Genomic DNA, 20,713 nt, shown 5'->3' on the forward strand with positions numbered 1-20,713 from the left:
GGGATAGGGACAAGATCAGTGAGGGTGGTTGTGAGGGGGATAGGGACGAGATCAGTGGCGGTGGTGGTGGTGGGGGGATAGGGATGAGATCAGTGGTGGAGTGGGGTAGGGGGGATAGGGATGGGATCATTGGTGATTGGGGGAGGGGTATGGTATGATATAAGTGGCAGAGCCTGAGATTAGTGGGGGTGGTGGTGGGGGGGATAGGGATGAGATCAGTGGCGGTGGTGGTGGGGGGGAAAGGGACAAGATCAGTGGTAGTGGTGGTGGGGGGGGAATAGGGACGAGATCAGTGGCGGTGGTGGGGATAGGGACGAGATCAGTGGCAGTGGTGGTGGGGGGGGGTAGGGATGAGATTAGTGGCGGTAGTGGTGGTGGGGGATAGGAATGAGATCAGTGGTGGTGGTGGTGGGGGGAGGGGAAGGGATGGGATCAGTGGTGGTGGTTGTGGTGGGGGGGGATAAGAATGAGAATAGTGGCAGTGGTGGTGGTGGGGGACAGGGATGAGATTAGTGGCGGTGGTGGTGGGGGGGTAGGGATGAGATCAGTGTCGGTGGTTGTGGGGGGGATAGGGACAAGATCAGTGAGGGTGGTTGTGAGGGGGATAGGGACGAGATCAGTGGTGGTGGTGGTGGGGGGGGGGGGATAGGGATGAGATCAGTGGCGGAGTGGGGGAGGGGGGATAGAGATGAGATCAGTGGCAGTGGTGGGGGGATAGGGATGGGATCATTGGTGATTGGGGGAGGGGTATGGGATGATATCAGTGGCAGAGCCTGTGCCACTGATCTCATCCCTATCCCCCTCCCCAATCACCACTGATCTCATCCATATCAGTAAGCGATGGTGGTGGGGAGGATAGGATCAGGGGCACTGGTAATTACTTGCTTACTCACTGTCAGTTGATTCCTTCCTTCATGTGCCCCAGGGATACTCCTTGAAGAGCTGGGGTCTCCTTGAAGAGCGGAATGCTCCTCCCCCTGCACTCTATTAGCTATCAGCTGACTTTCTCTTCCCGACATGGCTTCTCTCTCTGAAGCTCTGGGTGGAGAGGATAGGTGGGGTGGATAGGCGGGGCAGAAAGGATGGGTGGAGAGAATAAGTGGGGCAGGGCGGTCCACAATGACAGTTCTAAGCCTCCTCTTAGCCGCGGAGTGTACTACCCTCTCGGCTCTAAGTAAAATAGACAGCGGTCAAGCGGCGGCCGCCGGCCCCACCTCCCCATCCCACAGTCGCGGGACAGAAGGGCCCCCTCACGGTGGCGGAACTTCAGGGCCCAGTCGCAAGTGCGACTGCTGCAACCCTGGTAGATCCGCCACTGGGCTCACTGATTCTCCCAGAACTCTGCACTAAGATACAAGTCAGATTTTAAGCATCCTATTCAATAGGAATTTCAGTTTTGGTGGGACATTCTTCAAGGGTTTATTACTTTTAAAGGGATACAGACCCTGCAGGGTTTCTCTTCAGAACTAAATATGAGCCGAAGTGCCCTGGGTTTGGTTCGGTAAGGGTTCAACGAACTCTAAAGAAGTTCAGATGCCGAACCTGAACCTCAATAAAAGTAATGGGACCCAAATTTGTCTAATGAAAAATGCCCATTCTCTGGGCTAATAGGCAAGGGGTGTCAAAAATTACATTGGGGGTGGGGTGTGCACATTGTCCTGGGAATGGAGGGGCTTATCAGAATCTAGAAGCCCCTTTTTAATATTAAGAAGGCCCCCAGATACTGCTCCCCCCATGTAAATGAGTAGGGGCAACATGATCCCCCAACTCTAGGGGTAGGCAGCCTATGGCTGCAGGCCGCACCCGGCTGCCGCTGCTAAATGCCCGGCCCGTCAGTGCACGTGATGAATTCTCTTGCATCCGGCCCACAGACATTTTAAGTGTGAGCAGAGCGGAGCAGGGAGCAGGAAGCTGAATGAGAATATGGGAGAGACACACAGTAGCGCTGATAAGACAGCGGGAGCTTCAGGAGCTAGTTTTCCAGGTGATTGGTTGCTAGGTGGTCCTAGTAACCAATCACCAGCTTGTTAATATGCAAAATTAGCTTTGAAAGCTCCCGCTGTCTTATTAGCGCTGCTGTGTGTCTCTCCCGTGTTCTCATTCAGCTTCCTGCTCCCTGCTCCACTCTGTTCTGTCTTCCTCTCTGCATGGGGAAAGGTAGGAAAGGGCAGAGCTGGGGGGGGGGGGTTGTGTGTAAGGGGGCTGTGTAATATGCAGGGGGGCTGTGTAGGGGGGCTGTGTAATATGCAGGGGGGCTGTATATTATGCAGGGGGAGCTGGGTAGGGAGGGGGAGGCTGTGTAATCTGCAGGGGGGCTGTGTAATATGCAGGGGGGGGGGGCTGTGTAGGGGTGTGTAATATGCAGAGGAGAGGTGTGTATTATGCAGGAGGGCTGGGCAGGGGGGCTGTGTGATGTTAGGGGGGGGGGGTTGTGTAATATGCAGGGGAGGCTGTGTAATGTAAAGAGGTCATAGATCAGAGGAGACATGCTGGAGCAGCATGAGAGCAATGGGGAGGGTGAGTATAAGTTGAACAAACTAATCGCTGCAGGGAAGGGTGGGAGACCCTGCAGCCATGCCAGAGCCTCGAGGGAGTGAACCTGCATGCTCCCTCAGGGTAGGGTGACCAGAGGTCCCCAGTTTCCGGGAACAGTCCCCAGACTGAGGACTCTGTCCTCGGACCAAGTCTGTCCCTGGTTTTGTCCCCGGATAGGGTAGCCACCTGTCCCATATTACCCCGGACAGTCCAAGTTTAGACACTTGTACCCAGGTCTCTGTCCACCTGTGACTCAGACACAACATACTTCCAGTCCCATCCATCCAGTAAGTATGTCCTGGGGATGGAGCTTTTGCCAGACCAAGTCCTGGCACTGCACTCCACTCAATGAGATTACTGTTGGCTGCGCCTCTCTGCCTCCCTCGCCCAGTGCCTCTCTCACCCCCCACCGCCACTGCCACCGCCTCGATGATCTCCTTTACAGTCATTGGTTGCTGCCCTAGCAACCAATGACATGTTTTTTCTGACGTTCACACTGCATAATAGGAGGTAAATAGCCCTAGAATGGGTCCACCGCCTAGCTTCCCCCCTTAGCTCGGCTCTCACACTTCCCTCCTTGGTTGCAGTAGCCCCAGGGTCCCCCTGGTAAGGCAATCTGAATGGATGTGTTAAAGAAGGCAGAAGGTGCTGACATGAAGGGGGGGGGGTCTTTCTGATCTCTGGAGGTCTCTCCACATACATTGAATCTGGCCCTTAACTGGAAAAAAGTTGCTGACCCCTGCCCTACTCATTCACGAAGAAAACCCATAAAGTTGTAACCTAGAAATTGTGACATTTGACAAGTGCTTTGTTAAAAAAAATACAAAATAAAACAAAGACCTGGTGCATACAACCAATCGTGATGGTATATATACAGTATAACTGAATGTCAGCTTTGTGAGCTGTCATTACGTATATAAGAGAAGGGGTAGGGATAGTGGTGACATCATTGATCAAATATCATATGTGGGCAGTGTTGTCACTGCTATCCCGCTTTTGCTTAATAGGGGAGGGGATTCCTCATGGTGTCAGTAATTTCTAGGAAGTGCTTGGCTTCCTTGGGAACCAGTGACAGAGAGAAGCTGTCAAATGTAGAACTGGTAGAAATACCATTTCAATATATGAATGTCAACTCCCACCAAACAGAGTGAGTTCACCAGGTGATTATAATGAACCAGACCCTCCCATTCAGAATCTGTGTCCAAAGGACATGGCGAAACAAACAGTTTTACCTCAGAGCAGAAAAAGGCAGGAATCTGCAACAAACCTTGGTAAAAATCCCTGCAATGTAAATTGATTAGAGGGCATTGTGTTTTTTCTCAAGAAAAGTGGTTCTCCTTAACTCATTGACACAAATACGCGGCCCCCACTAGACTGGGCTTTTTTCCTGTTGGGCTTTATATTTGTGTATCTCTCTTTGTGCTGGTCTCGCCGTGAGCCCCGGGCCCCGTACTAACGATCAGGACCCAGAACTCAAGATTCAGGGTCACCTGATCGCTGTGATAGCCTTATATTGGCTATCACTGACTACTGGCTACATCTTATTGGCTATTGGCTATCACACTGATCAGTCACTGTGAAGCCCCCCCATGTTTTCTTTCTCTGTGAATGGGGGGGAGAGATACATTGTAAAAATGCATGTAAAAAAAAAAATATTTAATAATAATAAATAAAATACAAAAAGTAAAAAGAGAAATATCTAGATCACGGGTTTTTAAATTAATATCAGTGTCAGTTAGTGTCAGTTTGTTTTATGTAGAATAAAAAAAAGCAAAATGAGCACTATTGTTTTTGGTCTGTACTACGGGTACAAACAACGACGAACTTACACATATGTGGTATTGCTGCGATTGTCAGGAGAAGGAGAATTTATTTTGGGTTGTTCTTTGGTGGAAGGTTATGGTAGTACCAAAAAATATAACGCTAAATTTAAAAAATGTTTTTATTTTACTATTTTTGGCCAGTTTTCCTTTGCTATTTTAAAAAAATCAGGAGATAACCATTACCAATTAACACCAAATGAAAGCCCAATTTGTCCTGAAAAAAACAAGGTATGTTCCACCTGGATGCACAAAGTAGTAGTGATGATAACTGCGGTTTTACTAACACATTTAAAAGTTGCAAAATTGTGCTTAGACATTAACATCTGTTTTACCCTTATGTCTCCCCCCCCCCCCCTCTGTAAACTGACCACGGTATACCATGGGAGCCCTGAAACCGTGGTCAGTCTATGTGCCTCCGTATTCCGCAGCCCTCCTCTCCCCCCTCCCTCTCTGCCTGTCTGCTCCTGTGTCATTACCCGCCTCCTCCCCTCCTGCTGCTGTAGTTTCATTTAAAGTTTCATATCCTGTCTACAGTCTGTTTAATAATCCTGTGTGCCCCTGTGTCTGTGTTTTATAAATAAAATAAGCTGTTCTTTACCAGTTTTCAGAGTGCCAATCGCTCTGCTCACGTGACCCGCCGCCTCTCTCCTCCTACCCCTTTGACTGACGTCAGTGGCCCCGACTCCTGCAGGCAGTTGTCAGATGGGAGAAGAGAGAGCCGGCAGGTCACGTGAGCTGCAATCAGCGCTCTAAAAACTTTAAAAACTGGTAAAGAATGACTTAATTTTTAACCTCCCTGGCGGTATTCCCGATTGTGGCTCGGGGTGGAATTTCAGTGCCATAAGCGGTAACCCCGAGCCACACTCGGGGTACCGCTAGGGAGTATCGCTGGATCCTGGAAGAGGTTACTTACCTTGTCCCCGGGATCCCGCGATGTGTCACTGCAGCATACGGCGGCTGGATCTTCCGCCCAATGCTGTGAGCCCTGGCTTCCGTCTCCTGCGACGTGACGCACGCAGGGGGGTGGAACCGGTGGCAAATTTGAAAAGTGAAACACACAAACACACTGATATATTGTAATCCTATACAAAATAAAATAAATTGACATTAGTTTTCCCCCCAGTGCCCTTTCCTGCAGTTTTACTGTACTTTGCAAATAGTCCAACATGAATAAGATAATAAAAATAATAAAAAGACTATTTGCAGTGTTTTATATACATTCCTTTGTTTGGATTAATTTTCATTATTACATTTATCACAATTTTTTTGGCATTAATTCACATTTATTATCATGGGTTATTGATTTGTTTTACCCATATTCACCAGCATTTATTGTTATATATTTATTGTTTTGTGCACACAAACCAACTTATATTCACTTGCATATATATATATTGTTGCTTTTCATTGTTTGTGGACACAGACTCCTAGCACATGTTATTGCATTATTCATTTTGTTATATAATTTGATTGGTTTGAGCGCAGCTATTATATTTCACTATATCATTTTATTATCATTTCATGTTTTTACGTTTATGCTGGGGCTCCCTTTATTTGTTATTGTACAGATATTTGCCTTTTGATTTGATTAAGTTATTATATTTCCAATTTCCTTTCCTCCTCTGCGCGGGATTGTTGGTGCTTAACACCAATTTTTCTCCATTTCTCGATTCCCGTGACTTGCAATGGCACCCCATTTTTGGCGCGATTTTGCTGCGATTGTTGCCCAACGAATCGCAGGAAATTGCACAAACAGAATTGCAGGACGCCTGTCACACAAAAAAGTACAAGAGCTTCTTTTGGGTGACTGGCGTCCTGCGCTTCTGTTTGCGTGATTTCACTGCGATTCGTTGGGCAACAATTGCGGCAATATCGCGCTGCGTTTGGGGTGCCATTGCAAGTCACGGGAATCGCTCGGGCGTCCCGCGACTTGCAATGGTTAGGGATCGCAGCAGGATCTTGCGAATTCTGCTCGCGATCCGAGATGCCTATATGTGAATAAAGCCTAAAGATATATTTAGCTAAAATTACAATAAAATCATTACTAGCAGACACAAATACAACATAACTCACATAATACCTGCTAAATCTAAAAGAAAACACTGAGTTAATAAATAAAAATGAAGATGAGATGAAAAAAAATATACAGGCTGGCCAGTTGGAGCTCCAGGTCAGAGAGACAGAGGGAGAAAAACAAAGTTAGAGATAAACTCAGGAGCAGAGATAACATTAGAGCCAGGGCTGGGAGGGGGGCCCGCACAGAGAGGGGGGCCGCACAGGGAGAAGGATTAGTGAGGGACAACTGTACCTTTCTCAGCAGATAAAAGCTGGCAGCAGGGAGAGAGTTCAGCTTTCAGCTGCGGAGGAAGAGTTCTGTATTTGTTGTCCATCACTAATCCCCCTCCCTGTGTGCGCCCCCCTGTGTGCTTGGGCCCCCTACAAGAAGACCGGTGGTCCCCCCCTATCAGCGGCCCTGAGTGTATAACATACTGAGAGTAGGGGTCAGGGGTATTAACAGAGAGAGCACAGGGGTCATATGTATGTAACCTACTGAGTGCAGGGCTCAGGAGTATTTCACAAATGGAGTGAATGGGTCAGTAGTTTGTAATGTGCATGAGTCAGAAGTATGTAACGTAGCACACTGAGGGCAAGGGTTAGTAGTGTGTAACATACTGACAGCAGGGTCAGGGGTATTAACAGAGAGAGTGCAGGGGTCAGAAGTACACTATATTGTCAAAAGTATTGGGACGCCTGCCTTTATACACACATGAAGTTTAACAAAATCCCAGTCTTAGTCCATATAACAGCTTCAACTTCTATTCTATTCAGGTTCTATTCTGGAAAGGCTGTCCACAAGGTTTAAGGGTGTGTCTATGGGAATGTTTGACCATTCTTCCAGAAGCACATTATTAAAAGTATTGGGACGCCTGCCTTTACACGCACATGAACTTTAATGGCATCCCAGTCTTAGTCTGTAGGGTTCAATATTGAGTTGGCCCACCCTTTGCAGCTATAACAGCTTCAACTCTTCTGTCCACAAGGTTTAGGAGTGTGTCTATGGGAATGTTTGACCATTCTTCTAGAAGCGCATTTGTGAGGTCAGGCACTGATGTTGGAGAGAAGGCCAGGCTTGCAGTCTGCACTCCAATTCATCCCAAAGGTGTTCTATTGGGTTGAGGTCAGGACTCTGTGCAGGCCAGGCAAATTCCTCCACCCCAAACTCGCTCATCCATGTCTTTATGGACCTTTGTGGTGGACTGGCTTACTAAATCTTCCTCATCCTCCTCATTATCTATTACCCGAGCAGAGACTAGCGTGCAGTCCACCGCAGCTGCCAGAGCAGCTTATTCTGCCTCCTTGTCCACAGCTACTTCTGCCATAGCCCCGGCATCAAGTCTCCTGCCTGCAGCCTCAAAGTGGGACCCTTGCTCTCTGTGGAGAAGCAGAGGCCTAACACAGACCGGTCTGTGGTGTTGGCTCTGATTCAGCAGTAGGTACATTGGACCCCCACAAAAGAGATCACTACTCCCACAGAGGGCAAGGCTCCTTTTCTGCAGAATACTGGCAGGGGAGAGGCTTTTCTACTCTGGATGCAGTGGCGGATCCAGGGGGGGGGCATCGAGTCAATTGCCCCCCCCCCCCCCCCCGAGAAAATAGTACCAGGTTTAAGTTTACAGAGGCATTATCTAAATGCATCTGCAGGTACTTTATTTCTTCTTCCCCGGCTCCCAGGAGACCTAAAATATCATTTCAACTTCAGAGGGGCCCAGGATGCTGTTTCATAGAGGGAGTTTTTTTTTTTTATTTCCCTGCTCAGGTGGATTAATACCACCAGGAGCCGCATTTTGCGACAATAAAATGAAAGTTCCGGCCAGGCGGAGTGATATCAGGCAGCAGCCTCATCACTGCCTGACTCCTGCAGCCAATGGGTGCAGAGAGGAGAGGGAGGGCTCAGGCTGAGGGGGAAGCCTGAGACGCAGCAGCGTGCGTCTGTGTGTGTGTGAACACACTGAGAAGGACAGATCTCCACAGCAGAAGTGAGGAAAACGTCTAGACTGTAATTAATCCATTTGTCTCCAAAAAGGTACAGACCCTTCTCCTATGCCATGTCCTTGCTGCTGCCCAGCTACCATGAGGAATTATACAGCAGCTAAATGCTATCATCATCATCATCATCATCATCATTATCATCATGATAATCACACAGTACAGATGCATTGAGCCACAGTACCTGTATTGTGTGATAGTCATGATGATAATGATGATATAGACTGACAGTGAAAATAATCTTTCTGCCTCCTTTACACAGTGTGTGCTGCAGACATGAGTCTAACATGCAGGGCTGTCATTTAATGGCTTTAGGATGCATAAAGTGTTGCATATATCCCTGTGCTGGCATCCCATTTTATTTCTACTGAGACACACAGCCACTGTGTGCCAATATGTCATGCTTCCTGGTGTGCATGCAGGGTGCTTTCATGGACCTGCACCAGCATGTCATTTTAGGACAGTGCAGCCATGTGTCAGAATACAAATAAATGTCATGCGGGCATGGGGATGCATGGAACACTTTAAAACAGTGTCACTGTTTTAACCACCTACCGACCAGCCGCCACAGTTATATGGCGGCAGGTTCTCGCAAATCGTCGTACCTGTACGGTGGTGGGCAGGAGTGATCCTGGGGGCGTGCGCGCCCACTTGCCAGTGGGGAAGCTGAGGCACAGGGCCAGCAGCCGCGATTGGCGCCGGGCACCTGCAATCGCTCCCTGTGAAGAGAGAACGACGGTCTGCAGTTGGAAACGCAGCAGACCGTTGTTGTCTCAGGAATTACTGCAGAGCTCCTGTGTTCCTCCTATTTAGGAACACAGGTCTCTGTGTTGGTATTACAAGCCCCCCTCCCACAGTTAGAAAGCATCCCCCAGGCTCACACTTAACCCTTTGATCGCCCCTGGGTTAACGCCTTCCCTGACAGTGTCATTATTACAGTGACAGTGCATATTTTTAGCACTGATTACTGTTGTAAATGTCACTGGTCCCCCCAAAAGTGTCAGGGGTCCGATCTGTCTGCTGCAATGTCGCAGTCCCGCTAAAAATCGCTGATCGCCGCCATTACTAGTAAAAAAAATAAAAATGACAGTGCCCCTCTCGAGATTAGACTCTGGATCCGCCCCTGTCTGGATGTGGCTGTTTTCTAAAAAAAATGAACTGCAAACCTTTAAATTCCTTTTGTTTTGATGCATCTTGAATGCATTTAGCTAATTTAAATGGAAAGTTCAGATGGGTTTTAAGACGCAGAATCAAAAGACTGAAAGAAGGATGTGAGCATTAAGCAATGCCATGCAATGACCTCATCCTTTCTATGAACCATCCCATTTTGCACGTGACATGAAAACTATAAAACAAATAAAGAGAAGCACCGATGGCAGAACTTTGGAGCAGAAAGATTTTTCTCCTTTTATCTTTCTTGTATATAGCATCGGGTGAGTACTCTCTTTGCTAATTTTTTTGACCTGTTTATATATTTTTAATTTATATAATATCATATTGTAGAACATAAAACTTTTACTGTGTCTCGTAGTCAATTAACTGAGAGTGAAACTTTTCACTGGGTTCATATTTGTTCTCAGCTTTCCTTTGCTCCCTCATCAGTTTTTTAACTGTACCAAGTAGTGATCGATCAATATAGTTTTTTTACTGCCGATACCGATATTTTGGTGATCGGGTATCGGTATCGGCAGATATCTGCCGATATTTTCGGACATCAAATTTTTTCTTTTTTTATGTCTACAGATACTGTGGTGGAGAGATCTGCAGGTCTAAAAGACCCCAAACCCCTCCTCTGCACTCAAGCATTCAAAACGGCAAGTTTGGCTGTTTTGAATGCTGTAAGTTTTTTTAATTCGGCGCCGCCAGTACCTGGAAGTGATGTCATCATGACATCACTCCCGGGTACGCGGCGGCGCCGAATTCAAAGAAATGGAGACCTGGGTCAGATGGTGGCGGAGAAGGTAAGATTCCTGGGTCTCCTGGTGGGATGGGAGACCTGGGTGAGCTGCGGAAGGCGGCAGGAGGGGGGACGTCCCCTCCCGCTCCTTGCAATGACAGCCGAGTGGCTTCTCAGCCGCATCGGTTGTCACTACAAGACAGCCGACCATCAGCTATGGACACCAGTACCGGGGTGATGCCTCTAGCTGCAGGCATCACCCCAGTACAAGCACTTTCCTTGAAATATAGGCAATATCGGTAAATAAAAAGCAGATTCTGATATATCGAGGAAAGTCCATATCGGCCCTCGATATATATCGGCTTTGCCGATAATCGGTCGATCTCTAGTACCAAGTACTTCTTGGTACATGAGTATTGGGAGTATTGGGATGATTTGGCTCACTCCCTTATGTATGAATATGAGTATTGGCTCACTCCCTTATGTAGGAGTATTGGCTCACTCCCTTATGTATGAGTATTGGCTCACTCCCTTATGTATGAGTATGAGTATTGGCTCACTCCCTTATGTATGAATATGAGTATTGGCTCACTCCCTTATGTATGAGTATGAGTATTGGCTCACTCCCTTATGTACCCAGTATGAGTATTGGGATCATTTGGCTCACTCCCTTGCTTCCTTTGACAGACAGAATCAATGACCGATCACTGACTTTGTCCATTCATACCTGAAACATAGTAAACTGTGTTGTTTTGCTTCAATTTGTGAATGAACGGGAAGCTCAGTACAGAGATATTCCTGTCCTCTTATTCTGCACAGCTGATGCTGCAGAGATGGAGATTGAGGCCTGTGTCCTCAATCTCCTTTCTCTGTCTCAAAGGTGGAACATCAGAGGTTTGTTTAGACCACTGATATCTTACCATAGCCTGCTAATGGGGCACCTAAAATTTTTTTTTGAAAAATAATTAAAAAAATAATATTGTGAAAAAATAATTAAAAAATAATCTACTGACACCAGTGGAAGAACTGCCAGGGTAACAAAGGTCACACTTGTGACTGGGCCCTGGTGTTCTGCCACAGGGCTCGGACGAAAGGGCAGGTGGAGGTCAGTGGGGTCCTTCTTGATGTCTTGCACTGGGGCTCTGAAGGTTCTAGTTACTCCACTGGACTCAGCCTTTTCTTGTAAAACACCACGTTTATATTTTGAACCACATTTTGCAATTCCAAAGCAACTGCATGCATTTAAATGGAAAACACAGCATTTGGCTAGAACGCCCATCCACATGAACTCTTATGCAAGCTGCGATGAAGGACTTCATAGACACACTGTATGTGCATGTGTCCCCATAAGGATATAATTTGGATTCCAATGCACAACCAATGCCCGATAGAAATGTAATACATTTTATAACATTATTAAAAGGATTTTTTTTCTAGCAGTCTAACCATCCTTTCCTGTACTTACAAGTCTCTCACTTCCTCTAAAATTGACACACGGTGAAGACAGAATATGCAGCATTAGCAGGCAAAGAAAGTTGATGAGTCATTTCCCTATGGTGGTGGGGCAGATATGGAGACATTCCTGATTTTGTAATTCACCAGGTTTTGTATTCAGTACTAGTGGGGTCAGTGTTAACAGCTTCTCTTGAGTAAATATGTTTGGGCTTTTTTGTTTTATCTCTGTTCCTACAAACCTTGGGATAAGTGAAGAAGCTCAATTGCATTATGGTAAAATATTCTAGGAAAATGTGATATGTCAGACAACAAAGTACAGTGCAGAACACTTGCTGTTGGTCCGGAATAAGGGTGTAGGTAGTGTTCACCATCGGGCACCAATCATTTTAGCACTGATACCTCTAGGATTTAGAGGTTGAGATTAAAATAGATCTAAGCCCAAACCCAAAAATGGTATTTACTGAAGCTTTCCTGATTCTAGATATGGTGGATGAAGTACTTTTAATGTTCTCAGGCTTTTCCACCTGGTGGTCCTGCCAGTAACACACTTCATGTTCTAGGGCAGGGGTGGGGAACGTGCGGCCCATGAAACCATTTGGTCCGGCCCACGCGATATCCCAGCTGTCAGAACAAAGCCGAGGCTTCCTGTATAGTTCCGGCTCTGTCCTGACAGTCTGAGTCAAAGACGGAGTGATATCGTATGCACTCTGCCTGTGAGGAGAGTGGCGTGCATTTGATATCACTCCGCCTGTGACTCAGACTGTCAGGACTAACCGAGAAAGGAAGCATAGGCTCTGCAGCATGCTTCCTCCGGCGCTGCGCCGCTCCTCACACTGTGTCTCAAGCCAGCATTTCCCATCAGCAGTACCAGCCAGCAGTACCCACAGCAGTACCAGCCAGCATTTCCCACCAGCAGTACCAGCCAGCAGTATCTGCCAGCAGTAACCACAAGCACTACCAGTCAGCAGTATCCACCAGCAGTACCAGACAGCATTTCCCACCAGCAGTACCAGCCAGCAGTACCCACAGCAGTACCAGCCAGCATTACCAGCCAGCAGTAACCACCAGCAGTACCAGCCATCAGTACCCACCAGCAGTACCAGACAGCATTTCCCACCAGCAGTACCAGCCGGCAGTACCCACCAGCAGTACCAGCCAGCATTTCCCACCAGCAGTAACCACCGCCAGCCAACAACCAGTTGCGAGTATCAACATCATCAATACCAGCTAACATCACACACCGCACCAAAGAGAAGCAGTTCCAGCCATCACATTAGGGGTGAGTTAATTACATGTTTGACCAAATATAACACCCTGTTCTAGGGTGACAACGAGGGTTGAGTTTGGGTCTGATTTGAACCAGCTTTAGTCCAAACCTGGAAGTTACCTGTCATTCTTTGGCCAATGAGCTATGGGTGGGAGATTCGGAAAAAAAAAACAAAACTGTAGAAGTGCTCGTTGTGACCTAATATCGCCACATAGGTCAATGACATTGACTTAATATGGCTATGTATCCATATCAGGTTAATGGTGCCACATGCATTCCTGCCTGCTCATTGGTCTAGCAAAAATAGCTAACTTCCAGGATTGGATGAACTTGGGTTCAGACTAGAGATGCACCAATACAAGTTTTTTTTTAAGACCGAGTACGAGTACCGATACTTTTTCTCAAGTACTCTTTCATACCAATTACCGCTACCTATTTTTAGTGTCCTGTGACAGTTTTTTTTTAAAATAATGAAAAATTATTACCATTTCTTTCCAATTATAAAGAACTGTAAGCCCTAGTTCACACCAGTGCGGCTTTGAGATCGCGCTACTGCTGAGAAATTTCAAAGCCACAGATCAGTGCGATGTTGACCTCCGATTTCATTGCGGTTTGTGACTTCACTTAACAGAAGTCAATGCAAGTCACAATGGAATCGCAAAAAAAGGTATCGGTTTTAGGATCGGAACATTTGTACGAGTTCGAGTACTCATGCAAATGCTTAGTATCAGCACTGGTACAGGTATCGGTGCAACGCTAGTTCAGACAGAACCCAAGCTTATCACTAATGACACCGCTCACTTAATCTATGTATCTCTGGGGGAGCAGCGCTGCCATCCTGGGATGCATTCCTTATTTGAACTACACACACTACCCCCTTTTTTATCTCTATCACATATGGCAAAGTGTTTTGTAGTTCATAGACGATAGCTGGAAATGCAGAGGACCATTCAAGATTTCAGTTCAGTGCACAGGAAGGTACAAGGACACTGGATCTCTTGCAGGATTTTTTTTTTCTCTACTTGCAGGTAATGTACTGTACTTACCACACATCTGAAATAGCCACAGTCTGATAGCTCGGGCTCAGCTCCTCCCACCTTTACGCACTGCACCCATGATTGGGCTTCCTCAGTATGCCCTAAGATTATTACTCAAGTCCATAAAGACATAGATGAGCGAGTTTGGGGTGGAGGAACTTGACTGGCCTGCACAGAGTCCTGACCTAAACCCAATAGAACATCTTTGGGATGAATTAGATAGTAGACTGTGAACCAGGCCTTCTCGTCCAACATTAGTGCCTGACCTCAGAAATGCGCTTCTAGAAGAACAGTCAAACATTTCCATAGACACACTCCTAAACCTTGTGGACAGCCTTCCCAGAAGAGTTGAAGCTGTTATAGCTGCAAAGGGTGGACCAACTCAATATGGAACCCTATGGACTAAGACTGGGATGCCATTAAAGTTAATGTGCGTGTAAGGCAAGTGTCCCGATACTTTTGGTAATATAGTGTATATTGTGTTCAGTATCTCCCCACCCCCCTATATACCTGAGCCCGATCTCGATCCAGCACTGTGCCCGAGAGAGTTCTCTCGGCTCTCTCCCTCCTCACAGGGGGCCATCGGCTTTCGCTGCTGTCAATCAAATAATGTGACTAGGGAGCGGGGGGGGGCGGGGCAATGCCACACTGTCTGTGTCTATAGATGCAGACAGCCAAGATCGGGATCAAGCCTGTCCGAGGAAGCTGCTTGCCATAGCACTCACTGAAGAGGAGGGGCCAAGAGTGTAGACAGAGGACCCGAGAAGAAGAGGATCAGGGTTGCTCTGTGCAAAATCAGAATAGAAAAGGTCCGAAGGTGTACAGTCACTTTAAGATATACAGTATCTCACAAAAATGAGTACACCTCCTCACATTTTTGTAAATATTTTATTATATCTTTTCATGTGACAACACTGAAGAAATGACACTTTGCTACAATGTAAAGTATTGAGTGTACAGCTTGTATAACAGTGTACATTTGCTGTCCCCTCAAAATAACTCCACACAGCCATTAATGTCTAAACCACTGGCAACAAAAGTGAGTACACCTCTATGTGAAAATGTCCAAATTGGGCTCAAAGTGTCAATATTTTGTGTGGCCACCATTATTTTACAGCTCTGCCTTAACCCTCTTGGGCATGGAGTTCACCAGAGCTTCACAGGTTGCCACTGGAGTCCTCTTCCACTCCTCCTTGACGACATCACGGAGCTGGTGGATGTTAGAGACCTTGTGCTCCTCTACCTTCCATATGTGGATGTCCCACAGATGCTCAATAGGGTTTGGATCTGGAGACATGCTTGGCCAGTCCATCACCTTTACCCTCAGCTTCTTTAGCAAGGCAGTAGTCGTCTTGGAGGTGAGTTTGGGGTCGTTATAATGTTGGAATACTGGCCTGCGGCCCAGTCTCCGAAGGAAGGTGATCATGCTCTGCTTCAGTATGTCACAGTACATGTTGGCATTCATGGTTCCCTCAATGAACTGTAGCTCCCCAGTGCTGGCAGCACTCATTCAGCCCCAGACAATGACACTCCCATCACCATGCTTGACTGTAGGCAAGACACACTTGTCTTTGTACTCCTCACCTGGTTTCCGCCACACACGCTTGACACCATCTGAACTAAATAAGTTTATCTTGGTCTAATCAGACCACAGGACATGGTTCCAGTAATCCATGTCCTTGGTCTGCTTGTCTTTAGCAAACTGCAGGCTTCCTTGTGCATCATCCTTAGAAGAGGCTTCCATCTGGGACGACAGCCATGCAGACCAATTTGATGCAGTGTGCGGCGTATAGTCTGAGCACTGACAGGCTGACCCCCCACCCCTTCAACCTCTGTAGCAATGCTGGCAGCACTCATACATCTATTTCCCAAAGACAACCTCTGGATATGACGCTGAGTACGTGCTCTCAACTCTTTTGGTCGACCATGGTGAGGCTTGTTCTGAGTGGAACCTGTCCTGTTAAACCACTGTATGGTCTTGGCCACTGTGCTGCAGCTCAGTTTCAGGGTCTTGGAAATCTTCTTATAGCCTAGGCCGTCTTTATGTAGAGCAAAAATTATATTTTTTTTCAGATCCTCAGAGAGTTCTTTGCCATGAGGTGCCATGTTAAACTTCCAGTGACCAGTGTGAGAGAGTAAGAGCGATAACACCAAATTTAACACACCTGCTCCCCATTCACACCTGAGACCTTGTAACACTAACGAGTCACATGACACCGGGGAGGGAAAATGGCTAATTGGGCCCAATGTGGACATTTTCACTTAGGGGTGTACTCACTTTTGTTGCCAGCAGTTTAGACATTAATGGCTGTGTGTTGAGTTATTTTGAGGGGACAGTAAATTTACACTGTTATACAAGCTGTACACTCACTACTTTACATTGTAGCAAAGTGTAATTTCTTCAGTGTTGTCACACTAAAAGGTAGAATAAAATATTAACACAAATGTGAGGATTGTACTCACTTTTGTGAGATACTGTGTGGTGTAACAGGAAATGGTAATTTCCGGCACACAACTGTCAAAAATTCCCACAGCAAAAGAGGCGGGGGATTTCCACTTAGACCAGAGACGGGGATTTCCAGTAAGGGGGTTACTGTATGTATTTGACTTTTGACTCTTTACTGCCACCCAGAGGTATTTTAACATATAGGTGCTAAATAAAGTGACAGGATGATCTGCTAAAGGAGTCTTTTTTTTCTACTCTTCTTTGTGTTCAAAATCCAGTTCAGGGGAATAAAAAAAAAAATCTATATATAAAATGAACAATATTAATAATAACAGACATTTTCTACGATTTGTTGGTTGATTTAAAATTAAATCAGGCCATTGTAAAATCTTGGTAAATACATTTCATATGAATTTTGCATAGAAATTGGAGTCTGGCTACTACTCTTCAATCTGACAGGTCTGGTTCTTTCTACTACACACAAGAAGACTTTCAGATGTGTCTATACAAAATTTCCACATCTGTATGTCTGTATATTTGCGGTGCAATCTATTGCTCCATATTATCTATGGGAACTGCCAGAGCTAAATAGAGAAGGGCCCATTCAAACTATTGTGTTGCAGTTAAATGCGTTTGTATGATGTGGTGCCGTTCATCATGAATGGCATCCAGACGCACCTTGCCGGTGGACACGTGTTGCAGAGCAGAGCTCTGCTAAAAATGCTGCATGCAACATTATTGGTCCATTGCAATGTATTGGGCAGTAGCCAGTTGGGGATTTTCTCTCACTTCCTGTCTCTGTGACACAACTGAATGTAAGAGAAAACATCATCAAGGTAAGGAGAAATCCCTCAGCTGTCACCAAAACAATTGCCCCCCATTGGAAGTTTTCCCTCTTCCCTTTATTTAGGATTTCCCATTTATCTCACTTTCCCATAGTCACCAGGATCAATAGACAGGGGTGACTCTCCCTAGGTATTACTCAAACAGCAATAAAATCCTGACAAAGGATCTAAACCTTCCACACGCCATGTAAAACTCAAGACAAAATGTTGGCTTTAGATATACTACTGGGTATATTTATTAAAAGTTTGCTGTGCGAATGTGCCAATCCTTCACTGTAATCTTCATCATAATTTTCCTAATATGTGTATTTCCTATGAACATTGGCGCCATTTAGTGGCCATAAGCCAGTATTTTCCTGAAATACTTCAATTGTGAAAATACTGCGAAATTGCCACTAGATGGCGCTGACGATCCTAGGAAAAAAATGCATTAGCCAAATTACAGTGAAGATTCATGACAGCTGTGTGAAAGATTGACATATTTGCAATGTGAATGTTTTAAACCACTTCCCGCAAACTGATGTATCTGTACGTCGGCTTGCAGATGTGGTTGTACTGGGGTGATATGCAGCTGCCTTCAGGCATCACCCGATACCGTTTTTTAGAGCCGGTGGTCAGCTTTCAGAAGATAACAGCCGATACGTTTCAGCAGCTGCTCGGCCGTTATCCCAGTGAGCGGGAGGGACATCTTAGGGGCTGGTTAAAGTCCTGAACAAAGCCGGATTCGGCTTTGATCGGGTCTCTAATCATGTAACCCGGAAGCGACATCACAACATCACTTCTGGTTTACTCGGCTGCCAATGGCCCCAATTTAAAAAAACTGTCAGTATTCAAAAATGCAGATTTCGTGCAGTGGAGGGGTTTGGGGTCTTTTAGACCCCCGATCCCTCCATAAAGAGTACCTGTCACTGCCTATTGCTGTCACAAGGGATGTTTACATTGCTTGTGACAGCAAAAAGTGATCAGATTTTTTTTATTAAAAAAAGTGTTAAAAATAGAAAAATAAAATAAATAGGAAAAAAAAAAAGTTAAAGGGCCCCTGTCGCCGTGAGCTCGCGCATGAAAGAAAACGTATGTGGAAGTCGCGCCCGCAAATGAAAACGGTGTTCAAATCACACATGTGAGGTATCGCCGCAATCGCCAGAGCAAGAGCAATAATTCTAGAAAAAGACCTCCTCTGAAACTCTAAACTGGTAACTGTTAAAAAATATTAAAGCGTCGCCTATGGAGATTTTTAAGTACCATATTTTGTCGCCATTCCACGAGTGTGCGCAATTTTAAACCGTAACATGACATCATCTTTCACAATATACAAAACAATTGGGCTAACTTTACTTTTTACTTTTGTCGTTTTTTTTTTTAATTCAGTGAAATATATTTTTCCCCCAAAAAATTGCATTTGAAAGGTCGCTGCGCAAAAACCGCGCGACAAAACATATTGCAACGACCACCATTTTATTCTTCAGAGTCTCTGCTAAAAAGAAATATATAATATTTGGGGGTTCTAAGTAAATTTCTAGCAACAAAATACTGATTTTAACTTGTAAACAACAAGTGTCAGAAATGGGTCCTTAAGTGGTTAACAAAGACCTCCTATAAGTATGTTTGTACTTCTTTAAAAAGTAGTCCAGTGTTGGTACTACTATTATGAGTTGTTTCTATAAAAGGTAAAAAAGAAAAAAAAAATGTGGACAGGATATGCTATGATTGTGGAAGACTTGATGGGCCTCTGAGCACTCTTAAAAAGGGTAACACCGTGATACTAACAAATGGCGGCAACCCCAACCTATAACTGGCCTTTGCAGCTAGGAGCACATGTATGCATGCAAGGGCGATGCATGCCAAAACACAACAAAGAAAAGTCCCGGTTCACTTAGTAGCCAGCCTGCAACAAACCTGCATAGTGTTACAGTCTAAAAAAAGATAGCAAAAACCCTTCCCACCGGAGGGGTCATACTATAGAGCAGGGATCCTCAAACTACGGCCCTCCAGCTGTTGCGGAACTACACATCCCATGAGGCATTGTAAAACTCTGACATTAACAGACATGACTAAGCATGATGGGAATTGTAGTTCATGAACAACTGGAGGGCCATAGTTTGAAGACCCCTGCTATAGAGCAACGTTTCCCAACTTTTTTAACATGGAGGAACCCTTGAAATTACTTTTTGTTTTTAGGGAACCCCTGCCAATAATATATCTACAGCTAATGGTACATTAGCATAATAATGTTCAATGGGAAGAATGCTCCTTACATTGGTGGTCAGTGGGAAGAATGCTCCTTACATTGGAGGTCAGTGGGAAGAATGTTCCTTACATTGGTGGTCAGTGGGAAGAATGTTCCTTACATTGGTGATCAGTGAGAAGAATGTTCCTTACATTGGTGGTCAGTGGTGAGAATGCTCCTTACTTTGGTGATCAGTGAAAAGAATGCCCCTTACATTGGTGGTCATTGAGAAGAATGCCTCTTTCAATGGTAGTCAGAGGGAAAAACACTACTTACATTGGTGATCCGTGGGAGGAATGCTCCTTACATTGGTGGTCAGTGGGATAAACAATGTTTCTTACATTGGTGGTCAGTAGGAAGAATGCTCCTTACATTGGTAGTCAGTAGGAAGAATGCTCCTTACATTGGTGGTCAGTGGGAAGAATGCTCCTTACTTCGGTGGTCCATGAGAAGAATGCTCCTTACATTGGTGGTCAGTGAGAAGAATGTCCCTAACATCGATGGTCAATTGGAAGAATGCTCCTTACATTGATGGTCAGTGGGAAGAATGCTCCCTACATTGGTGGTCAGAGGGAAGAAGGAGGAGGACACACCCAAGGAGCTCTCTGTGAGAACCAGCCCTTTTCAAGCCTGGGCCTTGCTTGCTAGCTTGGCCCAGGAACAATGCCTGATCCTGGGGGAGGCCCTGGGAGGGATCCCCCTGATGACACGGGGCCTAGTGAGGAGGAGGTGGAGGACCTGTCTGTGGGTCCAGGCCCTGGTGAGAATGCGGATGTCTTCAGCCAGAAGGTTATCAATCGTTTTAGGGCGATTGGAAGAGCTGAAGAAAAACTTAAAGTTTTGAAGGCTGAACACAAATCCTTCAGAGCCAAATACTGCCAGGCCTGGAGTAAAAATCGCACAGCCATGAAGCCTGAGCTACAGGAATTGGAAGATAAGGTAAAGAAACAATCTTTATTACTGGAAAAGTTAAAAGACAGAAGCGGAGTGTTTAAAGAAAAATTTGACAATGAGAGGCGATTTGCCAGCCAAGCATCAGCATCTGTGGATCAGCAGCCTCCGTTAATGGATGACCAGGCTCCATCTGCCTCTGCACCTCTCCCCCCATATCAGGACTGGGAATCGTCAGCGGTA

The sequence above is a fragment of the Pelophylax lessonae genome, assembly GCF_965119305.1.
Source record: "Pelophylax lessonae genome assembly, chromosome: 1".
Lineage (NCBI taxonomy): Eukaryota > Metazoa > Chordata > Amphibia > Anura > Ranidae > Pelophylax > Pelophylax lessonae.